The 22739-nt window shown below is 37.6% G+C and overlaps 1 protein-coding gene across 1 annotated transcript in view; it reads right to left on the reverse strand.

The window, feature by feature from the left end:
* The window catches only part of GPC3 (glypican 3), a 450385-nt gene that overhangs the window by 171773 nt on the left and 255873 nt on the right, over nucleotides 1-22739 (reverse strand). The gene's annotated exons all lie outside the window — the stretch shown is intronic.

Consider the following 22739-nt stretch of genomic DNA (forward strand, 5'->3'; position numbering starts at 1 on the left):
TTGAGAAGTGGACACTAAAAGAAAACATAACTTACAAAGAGATGCAGCATTCACATTAAAGAAGTCCTTTCAGCTTCACACTTGGGAAACGTCAGGCTATGCTGGGAGACTTGAGTCTTATTCTTCAGCAGCCCCTACTGAAGAAGTCAGCCTCCCAAGTGGCATTTTAGAAATCAGTATCCTGCCCAGAAGTTTTAGGCTCTTAAATAAGAAGTGTAATCCAATTTCCTTTCACTGACTAATGTATCTAGTTAAGGATGCTGCTACCTTTAAATTTGGTTAGTTGGAGGGAATTTATTGGATAGGTGAGTGTCTCTATCAAAAGACTGGAGTATAAAACCTTTTTGTTTTCCATAGACCATGATTCCTAAAGGTGTTTTTTATTTATGTACCAGACTTATGACAAGGGAAGCAATAGTGTTCTGCAGGGTTACAAATCCTGAAACATAAGAAGAAGGCAGGGCCTCTGACCATATCCAGGCCAGGAAAATAAATTTTTTTTTTTTTTTAAACAGAGTCGCCCACGCTCTGTCGCCCACGCTGGAGTGCAGTGGTGCGATCTCAGCTCACTGCAAGCTCCACCTCCCAGGTTCACGCCATTCTCCTGCCTCAGCCTCCCAAGTAGCTAGGACTACAGGCACCCACCACTGTGCCCGGCTAATTTTTTTGTATTTTTAGTAGAGACGGGGTTCACCGTGTTAGCCAGGATGGTCTCGATTTCCTGACCTCATGATCCACCTGCCTCGGCCTCCCAAAGTGTTGGGATTACAGGCGTGAGCCACCACGCCTGGCCAGGAAGACATTTTAGTAACCTTAGCATCATTCTTTTCTGCCAGGATCCAGAAGCACCATCCTTGCACCTACATAAGGAAAATACACTGCTGGGACCCAGCAAGGTATAGATCAGGGGTGTCCAATCTTTTGGCTTCCCTGCGCCACATTGGAAGAAGAAGAATTGTCTTGGGCCACACATAAAATAAACTAACACTAACAATAGCTGATGAGCTAGAAAAAAAAATCATCAAAAAATATCATAATGTTTTAAGAAAGTTTATGAATTTATGTTGGGCCACATTCAAAGCCATCTTGGGCTGCATGCAGCCTGCAAGCTACAGGTTGGACAAGCATGGTCTAGATCATGCAGAGCCCAGTAGGCTGGGCATCAAGAAACCTGGCCTACCACCCCACTTCCACCTCTCACCCACACCAGGACTTCACTGTGACCTGGTCCCATAGCTTCACTCTACCTGTAACTCTAGCCCTATACACAGGAGGAAGATAGGATATTTGGAGTGCCATATTTTCTTCTCAGTTTCCTTGAAAAAAAAAAAAAAGGTGAAAATTACTTTCTGAATGGAGTATGTTATTGCAGGGCAGGGAAAATTTTATTTTCTTGACCTATGCCTGAGGCACCTGTAATAAAAGACAAATTAAAAAGGGAAATCCATACAAATATGTTTAATATAAGTTTTACATCACACAAGAGCCTTTAGAAAGGAAGACCCAAAGAAATGGGGAAAGCTGTGGATTTTTATGCTAAGTTTGTTAAGGAAATGGAGAGTGGTGAATTGTGATTGGACAAAGAGGTTATAACCAAATGGTAATAAACTGGGGGAAACTTAGCCAGGGCAGTTTCTTCAGATTTTTCTTTGTATCCCTGTAACTTTGGAGGTAAAGATGTTTCTTTCTTCTGGGTATAGGGTGGGCACCTCTCACATGATGGTCTTATGACATACTTCAGAAGAGGGTCAGTTAGGTTTTATGACCTGCTTCAGGGGAGAAGGGTGAGGGGAAGGTGAGAGTGACTTTCTTGTTTTGGGGGTTTTCTTAAATGCAAAGGTGCCATATTTTGGGGTGGTGTGTCCTGAATCCCATTATTACCAAAGACTCTGAAATCATGCAAAAATTTGGTCTGATATAATTCACTCCTATACCTTATAATGAACATGTCAAGAAATGCAGCTATTCCATTGGTTAAAATCTGTCATTCTCAGGCCCCTATTCACTGTTGGTTCTGGGAACTCTCAAGTGACAAAAAAATTCAGACTTGATCTTTTACTCCAGATGGCTGAACAGAGAAAGAAAGCCTATATCGAAAGCTTCTCAACAATACCAACACTTCACGTTTCTTACACAATACCCTATTCCAACCTAGTGCTTCATAGATAACTTCTACATCCATTCTCCATTCTCTTTACTCAGTCCTACCAACAATGCTCTGAGGTATACAGAGCAGGTATTACTTATTTATTTATTTTTTTGGGACAGGGCCTTGCTCTGTTGCCCAGGCTGGAGTGCCGTGGTGTGGTCACGGCTCACTGCAGCCTTGATATCCCCAGGCTCAGGTAATCCTCCCACTTAAGCCTCCTGAGCAGCTGGGACTACAGGCACACACCACCATGCCTAGCTAATGTAGCTAGACACGGGATCTCACCATGTTGCCCAGACTGGTCTTGAACTCCTAGACTCAAGTGATCTGCCCACCTTGGTCTCCCAAAGCGCTGGGATTACACAGGATGGGTATTATTAGCCCCGTTTTTAGACATAAGGAAACTGAAGCTCACAAAAGTTGGGGAACTTAAAAGCAAGGTCACAATGTTAGTAAATGGTAGAGCTGGGACTTGAATGCTGGTCTGTCTGATTCTAAAACCTATGTTTCTGTTTTCGATTTTCCCGTGTCATGGATTTCTGTCACCGGCATAGGCTCTGGGGATTCCCAGTATTGGGTGTGGCCCAGGTCTGTGGTTATGTGGACACCTTACCCATAATTGGAGGACAGTAATAATGATGAAAAATCCTCTAAACATATTCCAAGAAATGGCTAAAGTTGTTCAACAGAAAACTGACATTCAATTTTAACCTAGGTTTCAGGTAGTATTTCAAGTGGCAGTAAGCCAATAGTGGGATGATTTAAATTCTTTGGTCTGCCAAGTAAGAGACAATTAGTAACCATACGAAAGCACTGCATGTCAAATTCTATGGAAGAGGAGGCTCCCAAGTAGGTCTAGCCTGCCACTTGCTGCCTGCAGGATGTCCCTTGACCCTGGCTCCAGAATTCAGATTATTGGGTTGACTACAAAATCTTTGGTAATTCCTACATTTAAAAAAATTCTGATGTTTAACCATCTGATCTTTGGCAAAGTTGACTCCCTATTCAATAAACGGTGCTAGGATAAATGGCTAGCCATATGCAAAAGATTGAAACTGGACCCCTATCTTTCACCATATATAAAAATTAACTCAAGATGGATAGATTAAAGACTTAAATATTAGACTTTGAACTATAAAAATCCTAGAAGAAAACCAAGGAAATACACTTCTTGATATCACCCTTGGCAAAGCATTTATGGCTAAATCCTCAAAAGCAATTGCAACAAAAACAAAAATTGACAAGTGGAACCTAATTAAACTAAAGAGCTTCTGCACAGCAAGAGAAACTATTAAGGGAGTAAACAGACAACCTACAGAATGGGAGAAAATATTTGCAAACTATGCATCTGACAAAAGCCTAATATCCAGAATCTATAAGGAACTTAAATAAATCAACAAGCAAAAAACAAATAGCCCCATTAAAACGTGGGCAAAAGGCATGAACAGACACTCCTTAAAAGAAGACATACAAGTGGCCTATAAAGATGTAAAAAAAAAAAAGCTTATCATCACTAATCATCAGAGAAATGCAAATCAAAATCACAATGAGATATCATCTCACAGAATTTAGAATGGCTTTTGTTAAATAGTCTGAACACAACAGATGCTGGTGAGGATGCAGAGAGAAGGGAACATTTACACATTGCTGGTGGGAGTGTAAATTAGTCCAGCCACTACGGAGGGGAGTTTGGAGATTCCTCAAAGAACTAAGAGGTGAACTACCATTTGATTCAACAATACCATTACTGGGTATATAGCCAAAGGAAAACAAATCATTCTACCAAAAAGACACCTGCACCCATATGTTCATCACAGCACTATTCACAATAGCAAAGACATGCAATCAACCCAGGTGCTCATCAACAGCAGACTGGATTAAAAAAATGTTGTACATATACACTATGGAATACTACTCAGCCACAAACAAGCATGAAATATTGCCCCCTGCAGCAACATGGATGCAGTTAAGCAAAGTAACGCCGGGACAGAAAATCAAATACCGCATGTTCTCACTTATTAGTGGGAGCTTAATGTTAAATACACATGGACATAAAGACGGGAATCACAGACACTGGGAACTACAAGAGGGGAGAAGGAGGAAAAGGGACATGGGCTAAAAAACTATCTATTGGTACTATGCTCACTACCTGGGTGATGGGACCATCCATACCCCAAACCTCAGCATCACGCAATATGCCCATATGACAAATCTGCACATGTACTCCCTGAATCCAAAAAAAAGGTTATTTGAAACTGTGATGTTTTTATGTTTCTGAAACATATATTAAATATTTTGTAGGAGAATCCTGTCCTTATGTAACACCAGTGTAATTAAAACATCCAAAGGGAGAAAACCCAGATCAATATTCTGGGTTTAACAACCTGGAGAGATTCAGCAAGATGAGGACCTAGTATGCACTGTGTTTAGTAAATTTAGATGATTGATAATGATGACATGAGTCACTTCAGTGGAGAAGTTCTGAAAATAAGAATCATAAGATGTAGAATATATGGAGATTAAGCAAATACATGAAAAGCATAGACAGTTGTTTTACATAAAGGTTATGTCATGTGTCTTATTAAGTATAATTAATATAATTAATCATGTGTTAGTAATTTTCAGAGATAATTTTTAATGGGGGGGCAGAGTTTATGCTGCAGCACATTAGCTCTTTTGGTTGACGTACTCTTTTTTTAATTGAATATTTTAAGACCCAATATACATAAAATAAAATGCATCCCTGAATTGTGGTTTGATGAGATTTGTAAATATATACACATGTGTAAACACTACCTCATAATGCATAAAATATTGTTATAATTTTATAGTGACTGACATTTTAATCACTACAGATGAGATTTGTCTTTTTTAGGATTAGATTGATAACAGAAAGAAAGAATAGAAATATAGAAAATAAATATGGATAGATTCAGTATTTACATATTTGTTTCTGCTTTTTTGCTCAGGATAATTTTTTCTTTGAGGAATTCTATGTTGGTGGTTTACCATAGTTTGTTCTTTTAATTGCTGAATAAATATACCAAATATGTTTACACATTTGGGTAGTTTCCACATTTTTGCTTTTGTGAATAAAGCTGCACTGTTTACTCAAATCTTGTCATTTCATTTTCAAATATATGTTTTGTAAATACTCCCTCCCAGTATCTGGTTTTTCACTTTTCTTAGTGATGCCTTTTGCACAGAACACTTTTTAAAAATTTTTGATGAACTTGATTTTATCTATTTTTGCAGCTTTATGATTGATGCTGTTTCCTATCCAAAGAAGTCTTTCCATATGGCAATGTCACAGACATATTTTCTTCAGAACCTTTACCGTTTGTACATTTATGATGAGGTATTTAACCCATTTTGTGTTAATTTTTGTATGTTGTGTGATGTAAAGATTGCCGTTTTCACGGCCTAGGTGATGGGATCATTGGGACCTGAAGCTTCAGTGTCGTACAATATACCCATGTAACAAATCTGCAAGTGTACCCTCTAATCTGTAATAAAAGCTGAAACTATTTAAAAAAGAAATAAAATAAATCGATCTTAAATAAAATTTTTACATGGCTAGATATTACCTGTTGATTTCCCTTTCACTGACATTTCTACTTCATTTCACAGTGCTTAAATCATATGACCTGTTGGATTTCTACTTTCACAAAGTTAATGACATTTTTAGGCCTAATGCTTTTCCTTTAAATATTTTTCTCTGATATTTAAAAATAATGTGTATGCTCTGTTTATCTATCATGAATGCCATCCATTTGTTTATCTGATTAACTTGTCAAACTTTCCAAGTTATTTAACACTCAAGAAATAATGATTATGTTTTTCCAAATATTTATCAGATTATTTCAGTACAATTTGTTAAGATCATTTCTCATTTAGTTACTTCAATTTTTTATTTCTTTAAATTTAATTGGCCATATTTGTGGAGCTATTTCTGAACTCCATTCTGTTTATTTAAATGTTTGTGCTTATGCAAATATATCACTCTCTTAATTGAAGTGTTATTATAATGTCTTGAATTCAGCTAATGAAAGTTCATCCAACTTAGAAAAAAAAAGTGCTTTTCTGAGAAATGTTGCCAAACACCGTTTAAATTTAGTCTTGGATCATTGATGGATTCATCAGAACCCTAAAGAATTAAAACTAAAACTTCCTCTGGGAGTTATGCAATTTAAATATCAACTCTGATCTAGTTGTCCAGTTTGGATGAGTATTACCTGTGGCATTTGCTTTGTGGTACCTTGGGGCTGAAGGTGGAGTTGGGTGGGAATTTCATAGTTTTCCAGTTAAAATAAAATGATGAATTTCAGTTCATTCTCTTGAATCATCTATCATACCACTATACAATTTCATTTAATTAAATCTTAAAAGTTTAAAAACAATATATACATTGAAATTATGTGATAATACAACATAAACTTTTTAATAGTAGCAACCGTGCCCATTTAACAATTCTACAGGTATAATAAAAATGCTAATATATGTTAATGTTTACTCTGTGGTTAATGTTTTGTCTTGTTAATTTCCCCAGGGCTTTTATTACTGATTTAAATCTGCCACACTACTCAACTGATTGCACTGCTTCCACAAACTGCATGGAGGTAGCTCAAATGAATACTGATTAACAGAAATGAACAAACATTTGGCTAAGCAAACCATTCTTATTATAGGCTTGTAATCATTACATACATTTTCTTACAATGAGATGGGCATGGCAGGCATTTTCCTCTCACTTTTCCTACAGAAAATATGCATATGAGCATTAAATTAATTTATAACCTTGTACTTCAGGAAGAACATCATTATTAATTAACTATTGATTGATCTGATATAGAGCACAGAGGATAATGAACAGATCTGGTGACAATGTAAGCGTTTTTTTCTTTCCTCATCTTTCAGACATTTTGCTGTGACTCATTGTTAATTTCTTGACCATTAAGAGAAAAGCTCACTAATAATCTGTAATGTATTAAGAATCAAGCAATTTTAAGAAATCAAGTGCTATTATTTGAACATTTCATACAAGTTAGTTCTTGAAGTAAATTGGAATCCAAAAAAGGGACAAATGTCCTACAGACCAGCCTGCTGCTAAGTTGAACTACAGCACAGTATTATCGTGAAAGGAACACACAATTTGGAGTCAGGATACCTGGGGCTCAGTGTCAGTCCATCCTCTTACCATTTCAATAACCCTAGACAAGTCATTTACTTTCCTTGAAACTCAGCCTCCTCATCTGCAAAATGGAGATAATTAAAATGCCTGCTGGACCTGGCCATAATGTGAAGATCAAATGAAACAATGGTTGAAAGTGTAATGTCTCCCCCAACCAGATAGAAATTTGACTCATTCTTAAGTGGCGACCACTTCCTTCTGCAGCCTGCTTTGTGTCATAATCCTGGCTCAGCTGGTCAGGAACATGGGTAGCTATATGTCCCTGAAAGGGAAGCACATGGAAATTGCCCAAGTCTGGCAGTCACACAATTGGGTCCGGTCTGATATGGAATATCTGGAATATTCTCTTCTCTTCTTCTGATATCGAATTACCAATAGGTGGTACGTGAGTTTGGCTGTTTACCCTGTGTCTCATTCCCACGTGCTTGTGTCTGAGGGGCTGAATGCTATAGGGATGGGAGACAGGTTTTAAATGCTCCTTATGTAGAAGAGACTCACATTTTGCTAATTTATATCTGCCACAAACGGAGTCTGACCTGAAAGCAGAATCCTGCATGTGTGCCTAACACTTCTTATGCATTACCAATCCCTTTGCAGCACCAGGAGTCCATGACATTATTATTTAACCACGTGAAACCATCAATGTGCAGGTTAAAAGAGAACTTTGTGTAGTAAATCAACTCAATACTGATTTCAAATACCACTCCCCCAAATATACTCATCTCCTTGTGTCCTTTCTCCCAGTGAAAAGGAATTACCTCCTATTCAATTGCTCAAGCCAGAAGAAACCAAATAATTTCTGGTGATTTCTCCCTCTCTCTAACTTCTCTACATCCAGACACGAAGTCTTGTTTATTGCCTCTTATAAATAACCTTTCAATTTGTGAACTTTTCTCTATCTTTAGGTCTAGGATTCCATCAACTGTCTCTTAGAGCAGTGCTTCTCAAACTTTAATGTGTATACAAATCACCTGAAAATCTTATTCACAGAGTTTCATCTTCAACAGATCTGGGGTGAAGTCTGAGATGATTAGTAAGGCCCTAGCACAGTGGTTCTCAAAGCGTGGTCCTAAAACAAGCAGCATCAATACCATCTGGGCACTTGTTAGAAATGCACATTTTGGGGCCAGACTTGGACCTACTGAATCAGAAATCCTGGGAGCGGAGCCCAGCTTTTAACAAGCCCTCCAGGGGGTTCTGATGCATACAAGTTGGAGAACCACTGCCACATAGACCATCCCAACAGCCTCTTAATTGGTCTCCAAAGCTCCAGTTTTGACCTCCTCCAATCCATTCCTTCCAGTTCTCTGAGACCTCTCGGGAGGTCCTAAAGGGCAAACCTATTTTCATAATAATACTAAGACTTTATTTGTCCTTTTTACTCTTATTCTCTCACAAGTACACAGAGGAAATTTCAAGAGGCAACATGATGTAAAATGATATCACTGCTCTGAAATATGTATTTGTGCATTCTAGAATGTTCTAAGGGAGCAAGTAAAAATACATGCATTTTCAGAGTTTAACTTATACTCAGAACTTAGTGCTCTTACTGGCTATTTAGGTTATGCATACCATAATCTTTGTAACCTTCTTATCATTTAATGAATTGTTATTTGGAAATCTAGAAGTTTTGTATCTATGTGAAAATATATGAAGTGAACATACTTTGTAGTCTTATTTTGCAATAACACTTTAAAATATTTTTTGAAGAATATAAATTTTAAATTTTTTCTACAACTTACTGGACATATTATACAATAAGATACAATTTATTTGCAACATGTTTTTCTGATATTTAAGAATGGATGACTGGCTTTGAAAAAGGAGATTAGAAGACTTACTTCATCAACCCACAGCGGCAATGTCTACATCTAAAACTGATAAAAACATGTCAAAACAACTTATCACAGAGTTCTGGCTCATAGAAGAGAGGGATCTACTCTGTAGATTACAATTGTAATTAAGAAACAAAAATACAACAAAGGCTGTCTTTTCTTTGACCTTATAGACATGCATAATTTATTTTATTTTTCTGATGCAAAAGAACATTTTGGAATAGGATATTAGAGTGTAAGTTAAATTGTAGAGTCATCTCGAAATTAATTATTTGGAGTTTAAAGAAAATGAAATTAAACATTTAAAGTAAATGTTATGAGCTCTTCAAAAGTCAAAAGTGTTTATTATGGCTTTTCCAAATAGAAATGAAAAATGCAGTGAAACATACTATAGGGTAAGTTACTGCGTTATATTAGCTGTAGAAGTACACACAATAGTGAAAAAACTAATAAATCCCTGTAGAGGCTGGCGCAATGGCTCACACTTGTAATCCTAGCATTTTGGGAGGCCGAGATGGGAGGATCACTTGAGGTCAGGAGTTTGAAATCAGCCTGGCAAACATGGTGAAACCCCATCTCTACTAAAAAAAAAAAAAAAAAAAAAATTAGCCAGGCTTGGTGGCAGGCACCTGTAATCCCAGCTACTTGGGAGGCTGAGGCAGGAGAATTGCTTGAACCCAGGAGGCGGAAGTTGCAGTGAGCCGAGATCACACCACTGAACTCCAGCCTGGGGAAAAGAGTGAGACTCCCTCTCAAAATAAAAAATAAAAAATAAAAAATAAACCCCTGTAGAGTTGACATTGCTGAATGCCTGCTGGGTGAAAAGTCATAGAAGAAATCATGCCACTCTCCAATGATGGAGAAACAAACTTATCAAATAAAAGGTTTACCCACAAACATAAAGCCTTCTTTAGTTAATGTCTCTTCTGCAGAATGTGTTTTTGCCTTACAAATGCACAAATCTACAGATTTGGGGTAGAATTGCTGTTTTGCTTATATCATCCAGTATTAAGCACTAACTAATCATTGAAGAAGATCTATTATGTGAAAGCTTTGGGGAAAAAAAAAAAAAAAACAAAAAACATGAGTGGTGCTGAAATATTCAAAGTGTTAAATAACATTGTTAAAATTAATGGTTTTACCTTAAACAAATGTGATGACATTTGCACTGATGCAAAAGCTATGGTGGGTAAAACTGCTTGCACCTTATCATGAGTCAGGGTAGTGACACCAAACTGCAATAGTAGTCATTGTAGTTTTCACTGCCAAGCACACACATTTTTTAAAAAGCTAGTTTCACTTAAGAATGTACTTGAAGAGGCAGTAAAAGTTAATTTTATCAAATCTTGACCCTTGACTTCATGTCTTTCTTGATATTATGTGTGATGAAATGGGAAGTATGCATAAAGTACTTCTGGTACATACTAAAGTATGATGGTCATCTAGAGGAAAAGCACAAGTGTGATTGACTTGTGAGATGAACTAAACACTTTTTAAATGCAACACTATTTTTACTTGAAAGAAAAACTGATAGACAAACTCTTATTCAAACTCAAGTATTTTGTAGGCATTTTCTTGGAAATGAACAAAACAAGCCTGTTACTTCAAGGGAAACAACTGACAGTGTGCATAGCCAATGACAGAATTTGCACTTTCAGGCAAAAATTAGAATTTGGGAAAACTTGTTATCTTCCACTATGAAACTTGACAGCTTCCCAATACCTAAAGGCTTTTCTGATGAGAACAGTGGTGACACTAATGAATATGAGTTTTGATGTTATACGATGAAGTGTGTTAATATTTGGAAAATCTGCATAAGTCAGTGAGCCAAAAGTTTTCAAATGACCAAGGCATCATGATGCAAAAATCACACAATGACTAATAATTCACCCAAAGTGTAAGATAGATTTTAACATAACAGAAAATGAAAAGTCAACTGATATGTTTGCAGCTTCCATATTGTAACTAACCTTTAAGAAACTATCACTTGCCAACTTCTTGTATAGTATCAGAGAAAATATCCCTAATTGTCAAAAAAGGATATTAGGACACAGTTCTTCTTTCAACCGTATATATTTGTGAGACCAAATTTTCCTCAGTCAAACCAGATTGAGTGCAGAAGAAGATACGAGAATTCAGCTGTCTACCATTAAGGAAAAAATTAAAGAGATTTGCAAAAATGTAAAACAATGCTATTCTTCCCACTAAAGTATTTTATTTTGGAAAGCATATCTTGAAAAAATATATATGAATGTCTGATTCCTTTATTATTAACTTTAAATGAATTAGTAAGTAAGTACTTTTAATATTCCCAGTTTTAATGTCTAATACAGCAAATAACAATAGATATAACTCCATCGACATCTCTTTGGGGTCCTGTATAGCTTTTAAGAATGTAAAGAGTCCTAGTACCACAATCTCTGCTCTACATTAACATCCAAAATAATCTGAAAATAATAATTTATAAGTAAACTATAAATTAAATTATGTTTAAATAAAATGGCATTTATGAATAACATTAATTCATCACCTACTATGTGCTGGACAGTGTTTTAAGCGCTCCTCCATAAAAGCAATGAGAAAATTGGCAAAAACGTTCAGAACCAACTTCTTTGGAGCTCTAGAATTTAATAAAAATATTTGCAGCAATCTGAGAAGCATTTATTCAAGAAAATGGCTGAATGTTGGTAGGAACAGTGAGCATTGTGGCATTTTAACTTTCCTATTCTCATTCCTCTTCTCCAGCTCTGAAGTACTTTTGAAAACTAACAGCCCACATTCATGGTGAAATCTAGCATCCTGGCGCCACCGGAGGGAGCAGAATGGGGTTTGTGATGGTTAATATTGAGTGTCAACTTGATTAGATTGAAGGGTGCAAAGTATTGTTCCTGGGTGTGTCTGTGAGGGTGTTGCCAAAGGAGATTAACATTTGAGTCAGTGGACTGGGAGAGGCAGACACAACCTCAATCTCGGTGGGCACCATTTAATCAGTTGTCAGTGTGACTAGAATAAAGCAGGCAGAAGAATGTGGAAGGACTAGACTAGCTGAGTCTTCTGGCCTTCATCTTTCTCCTGTGCTGGATGCTTCCTGCCCTCGAACATCAGACTCCAAGTTCTTCAGCTTTTGGACTCTTGGACTTAACACCAGTGGTTTGCCAGGGGCTCCTAAGCCTTTGGCCACAGACTGAAGGCTGCACTGTCAGCTTCCCTACTTTTGAGGTTTCGGGACTTGGACTGGCTTCCTTGCTCCTCAGCTTGCAGATAGCCTATTGTTGGACTTTACCTTGTGATTGTGTGAGTCCATACTCCTTAATAAACTCCCTTTCATATATACATCTATCCTATTAGTTCTGTCCCTCTAGAGAACCCTGACAGGTTGGAGTTCTTTCAAAGCTACACTCAGTAAACTGTAATTATTTGACCTGTCTGATGGTTACCTAAAATACCCCATTTGCAAGGCTGTTTTTAGTTGAACTGATATTGAGCTCACCTGTGCAAACCTTTTCCCTGGGGACATTTACTGAACTCAATTAGAGGTAATTATTTAACTTTGTAGCTGCCTGAAGCAAGGGGACAATAGTTAAAGCAAATAATAGGCTAACCAAAAAATTCACAGGAAAATCTGGGTAATGAGATGTCCATAAGTGCTATAAAAGCTGCATATTCCTGGGGATCTAGTAGGTTGCACTCAAGCGTAAGTCTGTGTGCATGCCCAAGTCTATACTCATACCCAAGAAAGATCTGAGAAGGTCCTATCCCCTACCTTTGACTGACCTTGAGGTTCTGTGCAAGGAAGTGAAGGCTAAGGCAGGGTCTTCAACTGCTAGGCTGAATGTTAAAGGTGTGCTCAGCATACACAAAGAGTACTTCAGCAAAGACTGAGAGACTCACTGGTTCCAGAAAGTCAAGGAAAACACTGTTCAATCATTAACTCACTACCACTAAGCTAATGGAACAAATACTTCAATGGCTATACATGACAAAGAATACAGACTTTACAGAATTGGTTGAGAAAAGTTACAAAGAAATAAGAACTACCACCACAATAACAAACACTAACAACAACACCTGAGGATGGGGAGAATCTGATTTCCAGAGACACTACATTATATTCTTTAAATATCTAGTTTTTGACAAAAAAATTACAAAAGATGTAAAGAAATAAGAAAGCATGGCCCATCCACAGGAAAAAAAATCAATCAATAGACACTATCTCTCAGAAAGCCCAGATATGGGCTTTATTAGACAAAAAACTTTAGCCATTTTAAATATGTTCAAACACTTAAAGGAAACAATGCCTAAAGAACTAAAAGATGGTAGGAGAATGATGCCTTGATAGGCAAAAAGATAGAAATTACTTTTCTTTTTCTTTAAGAAGAACCAAACAGAAATTCTGGAATTGAGGAGTGTAATAACTGAAATTAAAAGTTCATCAATGGGGCTTAGCAGGAAATTTGAGCATGCAAAAGAAAAAAATAATCACAATTGAAGATAGATCAATTTAAATTTTCCTATCTGAGGAAGACAAAGAAAAAAGAATTAAAAAAAATAAGTAGCACCTCAGAATCCTGTGGAACACCAGTAAGTGTACCAACATACATATAATGGAAGTTTCAGAGAGAGAAGAAAGAAAAGAGCAGAAAGAGTACTTGAAGAAATAATGGCTAAAAGCTTCCCAAATTTGATGCAAAACACTAATCCACACATCCAAGAAACTCAGTGAATTCCAAGTAGATACATAATAATCAAAATGTCAAAAGACAAAGATAATCTTGAAAGCAGCAAGACAGAAGTAATTCATTGCATTCAAAAGGCCCTAATAAGATTAACAGTTGCTTTGTTTTTCTTGTTTTTTAACTTTTTGAGACAATACCTTGCTCTGTCACCCAGGCTGGAGGGCAGTGGCATGATCTCAACTCACTGCAACCTCTCCCTCCAGGGTTGAAGCAATTCTTGTGCCTCAGCCTCACGAGTAGCTGAAATTACAAGGCACACACCACGAAGATTGGCTAATTTTTGTATTTTTGGTAGAGACAGGGTTTCACCATGTTGGCCAGGCTGATCTCAAACTCCTGGCATCAAGTGATCCACCCACCTCAGCCTCCCAAAATGCTGGGATTATAGGTGTGAGCCACTGCACCTGGCTATAGTTGCTTTCTCTTCAGAAAGTAGAAACACAAGAAGGCAATGGGATTAAGGGAGGAGACCACCCCTCATATTGTCTTATGACCAATTTCTGCCTCCAAAGAAAGAAGAAGTAAATACTAAAAGGCAGAAATGAAATACACAAGCAGACAACCCGGTGCCACACCCTGAGCCTGGTAGTTAAAGATCGACTGCTGACCTAACTGGTTATGTTATCTATAGATTACAGACATTGTAGAGAAAAGCACTGTGAAAATCCCTGTCCTGTTCTGTTCTGTTCTAATTACTGGTGCATGCAGCCCCCAGTCACGTACCCTCTCCTTCCTCAATCGATCACGACCCTCTCATGTGGACCCCCTTAGAGTTGTGAGCCCTTAAAAGGGACAGGAATTGCTCACTCAGGGAGCTTGGTTGTTGGAGACGTGAGTCTTGCCAAAGCTCCCAGCTGAATAAAGCCCTTCCTTCTTTAACCTGGTATCTGAGGGATTTCGTCTGTGGCTTGTCCTGCTACAGGATGATATATTCAAAGCACTGAAAGGAAAAAACCATCGCCCAAGAACTCTATGATCATCAGAAGTATACATGAAAAATGAAAGTGAAATTAAGGCATTCCCAGATAAAGAAAAATTGAGAGAGCTTATCACTAGCAAATATATACCACAAGGAACACTAGAAGGAGTCCTTCAATATGCATCCTGTAACTTAATTCACATAAAGAAATAAGGCTGAGGTGGTAGGATTGCTTGATCCCAGGAGGTGGAGGCTGCAGTGAGCCATGATTGTGCCACTGTCCTCCAGCCTGGGCAACAGAGTGAGACCCTTTCTCTAGAAAATAAGAAAAAGAAAGAAGAAACAGCCACAAAGTTTACTATATAGGTTTATACGGAAAACAGTGTAAACATATTTTTGGTTATAACTCTTTTTTCCACCTATCTGATTTAAAACACAACTGCATGAGCAATAATTATAAATCTGTGTTGATCAGAGTACAATGTTTGAAAATGTAATTTGAACGACAGTAACAGCACAAGAAGGGGGACGGGAATTAAGCTTTATAGAAAAAAAGGGATTTACATGCTATTAAAATCAAGTTGGTATTAATCCAAATTAGATTGTTACAAAATGTTAGTTGCAATTTCCAGGGCAACCCCTAAGAAAATAACTTTAAAAATATGGTTAAAAATGACATGAGAATAAAACCATTACACTAGAAAATAACTGTTTAACACAAAAGAAGGCAATACTGGACAAACCGAGAAACAATATATAAGGCATTTAGAAATCAAGTAGAAAATGACAGATATAAATCTTACCTTATTTCATTACTTATTCATTATTACTTGTTTTATTACATTAAATACAAATGGATTGAACACTATAATCAGAAGGCAGGGATAGGCAAAATAGATTTAAACCAACATGGTGCAAGTCTATGCTGTCTGCAAGAGACACACTTTAGATTCAAAGACACAAATACGTTGAAAGTAAAAGATAGAAAAAGAGGCCGGGCACGGTGGCTCAAGCCTGTAATCCCAGCACTTTGGGAGGCCGAGACGGGCGGATCACGAGGTCAGGAGATCGAGACCATCCTGGCTAACACGGTGAAACCCCGTCTCTACTAAAAATACAAACCTAGCCGGGCGAGGTGGCGGGCGCCTGTAGTCCCAGCTACTCAGGAGGCTGAGGCAGGAGAATGGTGTAAACCCGGGAGGCGGAGCTTGCAGTGAGCTGAGATCTGGCCACTGCACTCCAGTCCGGGCGACAGAGCGAGACTCCGCCTCAAAAAAAAAAAAAAAAAAAAAGATAGAAAAAGATATACGAACTAGAATCAACAGACATAGAAAGTGGTTCTACTAATGTTTGGGAAAATACCAGACTTTGAGACAAAAGTTGTTACTAGAGACAAAGAAAGACATTTTATAATGATAAATGTGTCAATCTATCAGGAAGATAGAATAATTATAAACACATATGTATATGAGCCCAAAATATGTGAAGTAAAGCTACCAGAATTGAAGGGAGAAATAGATCATACAAAAACAATACTTGGAGTCTCCAATTCCCCACTTTCAATAATGGATAGTTCATACAACTAGGCAGCATATAAAGGACATGGAAGATTTGAACAACACTATAAGCCAACTATATCAAACAGACATCTATACAACACTCCATACAACAGTGGTAAAACACAATTCTCTACTACATGTGGAACGTTCTTCAGTACAGGGTACACGTTGGGCCACAAAACAAGTCTCAATAAATTTAAAATGTTTGAAATCATATATTTTCTGACCACAATTGAATAAAATTAGAAAACAATAACAGAAGGAAATTTGGTAAATTCACGAATATGTGGAAATTAAACATACACACTCCTAAATAACCAATGGGCCAAAGATGAAATGATCAGGGAAATTAGAAAACCATATGAGGTAAATGAAAATAAAAACACAACTTAACAAAAATTACCATAGGTAGAGAAGGCAGTGCTTAGAAATTTATAGCTGTAAATGCCTATATTAAAGAAAAGGACTTTAAACAAAATAAATAAATGGGACCTAATTAAACTAAAAAGCTTCTGTATAGCAAAATAAATAATCGGCAGAATAAATAGACAACCCACAAAGTGGGAGAAAATATTTGCAAACTCTGCATTCAACAAAGGACTAACATCCGGAATCTACAAGGAGCTCGAATCAGAAAGTAAAAACAAATAGTCCCATCAAAAGGTGGGCAAAGGACATGAATAGACAATTCTCAAAAGAAGACAAACAAATGGCTGACAAACATATGAAAAAAATGCTCAACATTACATCAGAGAAATGCAAATTAAAACCAAAATGAGATACCACCTTACTCCTGCAAGAATGGCCATAATTTAAAAATAAAAAAAAAAATAGATGTTGGTGTGGATGTGGTGAAAAGGGAACACTTCTACACTGCTGGTGGGAATGTAAACTAGTACAGCCACTATGGAAAACAGTATGGAGATTCCTTACAGAACTAAAAGTAGAACTACCATTTGATCCAGCAATCCCACTACTGGGTATCTACCCAATATATAAAAAGACACTTGCACACACATGTTTATAGCAGAATAATTTGCAATTGCAAAAAAATGGAACCAACCTAAATGCCTGATATGGTTTGGCTGTGTCCACACCGAAATCTTATCTTGAATTCCCATATGTTGTGGGAGAGCCCTGGTGGGAGGTAATCAAATCATGGTGGCAAGTCTTTCCCATGCTGTTCTCCTGATAGTGAATAAGTCTCATGAGATCTGATGGTTTTATAAAGAGGAGTTCTTCTGTACAAGTTCTCTCTCTTTGCCTGCTGTCATCCATGTAAGATGTGACTTGCTCCTCCTTTCCTTCCGCCATGATTGTGAGGCTTCTCCAGCCACATGGAACTGTAAGTCCATTAAACCTCTTTCTTTTGTAAATTGCCCAGTCTTGGGTATGTCTTTATCAGCAGCGTGAAAACAAACTAATACAATGCTCATCAACTAACAAGTGGATAAAGAAAATATGATATATATACACCATGGAATACTATTCAGCCATATAAAGAAACAAAATAATGACATTTGCAGCAAGTTGGATGGAAGTAAAGACCATTATTCTAAGGGAAGTAACTCAGGAATGGAAAACCAAACATCATATGTTCTCACTTATAAGTGGGAGCTAAGCTATGAGGACACAAAGGCATAAGAATGATATAATGGATTTTGGGGACTCAGGGGGAAGGGTGAGAGGAGGGTGAGGAATAAAATACTACACATTGGGTACAGTGTACACTGCTCAGGTGATGGATGCACCAAAATCTCACAAATCACCACTAAAGAACTTCTCCATGTAACCAAAAACCACCTGTTCCCCAGAAACTATTGAAATAAAAAAAATTTTTTTTAATAATGAGAAGGAAGATCCCAAATCAGTAACTTAAGTTTCTACCTTAAGAAACTAGAAAAAGAACAGCAAAGTAAACACCCAAACCAAGCAGACAGAAATATAAAGACTAAAATGGAAATAACTGAAATAGAGAATAGAAAAACATTAGAGAAAATGAATAAAACTAAAAGCTGGTTCTTTGAAAAGATCAACAAAAATGATAAACCTTTAGCTAGATTGATAAAGAAAAAAGAAATCACTAAAATCAGGAATGAGAGAGAGGACACTACTAGTAACCTTGCAGAAAAAAAAAAAAAAAAAAAAATGACCATAAGAGAATACTATGAACAACTTTACACCAAAAAGTAGATAACTTTGATGAAATGGACAAATTCCTAGAAAGACTCAAGAAGAAATAGAAAATGAATAGATCCATAAATAAAGAGGCTGAATTATTAATTTAAAAAGCCCAGGTCCAGAGGCTTGACTGGTGAGTTTTACCAAAACATTCAAAGAATTAACACCAATCTGCCAGGTGCGGTGGCTCACGTCTTTAATCCCAGCACTTTGGGAGGCTGAGGCGGGTGAATCACGAAGTCAGGAGATCGAGACCATCCTGGCTAACATGGTGAAACCCTGTCTCTACTAAAAATACAAAAAATTAGCCAGCATGGTGGCGGGAGCCTGTAGTCCCAGGTACTCGGGAGGCTGAGGCAGGAGAATGGCGTGAACCCAGAAGGCAGAGCTTGCAGTCAGCCGAGGTTGCACCACTGCACTATAGCCTGGGTGACAGAGCGAGACTCCGTCTCAAAAAAAACAAAAACAAAAACACCAATCCCAAAATAGAAAAGGTAGAACACTTCCCAACCCATTCTCTGAGGCCTGTATTACCCTGATAACAAAATTAGACAAAGACATCCTAAGAAAAGAAAACCACAGACCCATATCATTTATGAAGATAGGCCGAAAAATCCTCAACAGAATCCTAGCAAGCCTATTCCAGTAACATACCCTGAATTTGGACCCCTACTTCACACCATATACAAAAACTAAATAAAAATTAAGTCCTAAATCTGTAAAACTCTTAAATAAAAATTCTGTACATTTTTGTAACCCTGGATTTGACAATGTTCTCTTTGATACGACAATGAAAGCACAAATAACCAAAGCAAAAAAGTAGATGAAACGGACTTCATAAAAATTAAACCACTTTGGGGCTTCAAAAGACACTATTAAGAAAATGAAAAGACAACCTACAGAATGAGAGATAATGTTCTCAAATCATATATCTAATAAAGATCTAGTACTCTAAATACAAAAGGAACTCTTACACCTCAGCAATGAAATCATAATATTATTATGCATATGGATACAGTCTGATGAGCCCCTTTATAGTCTGTAATTTATCTGATATTGACTAATATGTACCTGTACTTCATTTTTCAAAGTTTGTTACTATTCATGTGTCTGTTCCTATTTATTATATACAATTAAGACTTGAGTCTGATTTAAAATGTTTTTTTCTGGAATGCATGGGAATGGCATATAAAACCAGGATTGACTATTATGGAACACTACATACCACCCTATCACAGAACCCCAAATCATACACAACAATGTCACTGCCTTTCCAATTTACAAGGTTCAGAGTACAGGGTACCACCACATAGCACAGTATGTTAGAAGAGGCCAGATTTGGATCTTATTTTCTCACTGTCATTCAATTATTACAGGCTAAAGGAGTACTGTATGAGTTAATAGAGGAAAATATTAAAGTGCAACATATGTTGTTTTCATAATTCATTTCTCACGCAAATAGTACAAAACACTATATTTAACCAGGCATCATTCCTAAAATTGTACAGGAAGCTTTTTACCTGGTAGGCAGCAGTGCCGTTGCAAAATTGCTCTGATTGTAACTTCAGCCAATCCGATTAGCCACAGTCCATCTAAATGAAGATATCATATCTGACCAATACCTTGGGTCTCTGTTGATTGCTTTGCACTGTAAGCAGACCTCTGCTGATTGGTTTTAGCAAAAGTTGTAATCAGAATGGCTCAGAAACACTTCTGAGATGAATTTTGAAAAGGGTATGATTGAAAGGAGAGGAAAAAAATCAGGTGAATTGAGAAGAGTGTGACTCCTGAACAAAAACAGCACAGAGAGACTCATCTTGCGCATTGCCCTCTGTGACAGCAGCATTACACATTGCTATCATCCTGGGCCTTCCTGTCTACAGATGTTATTTTCACTTTCCTCCAATCACTTCTTTTGATCAGTTCCTAAAATGTCAGTCATGGTTTCTTACACTCAGAATTGACTTCCCTCTCTGCCCATTCTATTAATGAGGTGATACTGTTTTGGCAGCTTGTGATTTTTCCCCTAGTATTTGCACTTCAGCTGCCCAATAAAACTTTGTGCATCATCTAAAACTGGCTTTCCCCTGTTGCCTTCCATATATCTAGACTCACAGACACATGGACATCAGAGCTGGCAGAGACTGTGTGACTACTTAGGGCACTTCTCCATTTTACAGGTAGGGAACTGAGGCCCAGAAAACGGCAGGGACTTGCACATGGCCTGCTTCTGGAATTCTTCCTCAGTTGAATTTCACTTTCAGCAAACAGAGTTCAGAGGCTTCCCCAAACTAAATGTATTTTAAACACAAACACAAACGGTAGAATGAGTTTCTGTTTTGTATTATTTGTGTTCCTCGCCTGATATGGTTTGGATGTTTGTCCCCTCCAAATCTCATGTTGAAATGTGATCTCCCATGTTGAAAGTGAAGCCAGGTAGGAGGTGTTTGGGTCATGAGGGCAGATCTTTCATAAATGTCTTGGTGCCCTCGTCGAGGTAACAAGTGAGTTCTTGTTCTGAGTTCATGCAAGATCTGGTTGTTTAAAAGAGCGTGTCACCTTCTCCCTCTCTCTCTTGCTCCCTCTCTTGCTATGTGAAATCTCCTGCTATCTCTTTGCCTTCTGCCATGAGTGGAAGCTTCCTGAGGCCCTCGTCAGAAGCAGATGCCAGTGTCATGCTTCTTGTACAGTCTGCAGAACCATGAGCCAATTAAACCTCTTTTCTTTATAAATTACTCAGACTCAGGTATTCCTTTATAGTAACGCAAATGGTCTAACAGATTGCCCTTAGCATTAGTACGAATAATCAAGAGATAGTCAAGAGTTTTATTGCTGTGCAGAAGGAACTGAGGGCACCCCAGACTACTTTCGTGAAATACATACAGTAGATATTCTCATAACCAACACTTAGGTTGGGCAAAGCCCTTTATTCTTTACAAATCACTTGTCCACATTACGTTATCACATGGAGATTTGTAACCAGCCCTGTGAGGTAAGATATCATGCCTAGTTTTATCAGTTTAGGTTCCAAGAGGTTAAGTGATCGCCCAAGGCCACACAACTAGTAATGGACAAAACAGGGTCCTGAAACCAGGATCTACAACTTCAAAGCCCAATGCGTTTGCTTGCAGTCTTTACTTGAGGAAACCCTTTGGGAATAACTGAGGATCAAAGATTCAACTAGCTGAAGGTAATTACTTAAGAAACTATGGTCTTCAGGAAGATGGAAATAATGATTAACAGAAAGAGAAACAGACCTGACCAAGTATTTTCTCTATTCCTACCTTAAGAATGAATGGTCTCAAGTGATACCTATATTATAAGAATCTCCAGCTGGACATGGGGGCTAAAGAGTAGGGTCTATTTTTATTTATTCTGAAGAATAATGAAGACTTTGCTTGAAATGTGTCTTAGGACCCCCAATTTGAAATTTAAAAGCCACTAATCATTCTTTCTGGGACACTGAATTTGGAATGTGAATAACAAAGTCTACGGTGCTAGCCTGCTACTGAGATTGCATGCCATTGGTAAGGTCCCTTCTCTTCTCTGCATCTCAGTTCCCTCAATTATAGAAGGAAAGGGACTGAATTAAATAATCACTCTCAACTCTGGAATCTTATAATTCTATGGATCTAACAGGACTAGTGAAAGGAATGGGAAGTAATTTCCCTTTGAAAATAGAGGATGTCTCCTTTTCCCATCACCCTGCCATTTTGTTCCTGAAGAATTTGCAGTAGCCATAATAAAGGTGAGTAAGACTTGGACAAGAGCTTTGTTCTTTGTGCCACAATCTTTTAACAGTCTTCATAATTGAGCATAGTAATAGGACAAATGAAAAATAAAGAAATAGCAGTTTGGAGGTCATACACGGGGCTCCTGATAGGTACTACCAGATCAGAAAGGCTGCAGTCTGTTACGACAGCACATTACCTCAGGCAGTTGGGGGTCCAGAACAGATTTGAGGGTCAAGCAACAGAGAGTCTTCCACTGATTTCAGATGCCCTTTTATGATGCCCAGAATATTGTTAATAGAAATAATCTCAGTTCTGCTACTGATTCAATGTGGACAAATCACATAACACAAGAGAATTCTCAAAGCAAGTTGATTCGAAGAAGGAAAGGTGCTTTCAGCCAAAATTCTGGCCAGGCACGGTGGCTCATGCCTATAA

The sequence above is a fragment of the Rhinopithecus roxellana genome, chromosome 7 (genome assembly GCF_007565055.1).
Source record: "Rhinopithecus roxellana isolate Shanxi Qingling chromosome 7, ASM756505v1, whole genome shotgun sequence".
Taxonomy (NCBI): domain Eukaryota; kingdom Metazoa; phylum Chordata; class Mammalia; order Primates; family Cercopithecidae; genus Rhinopithecus; species Rhinopithecus roxellana.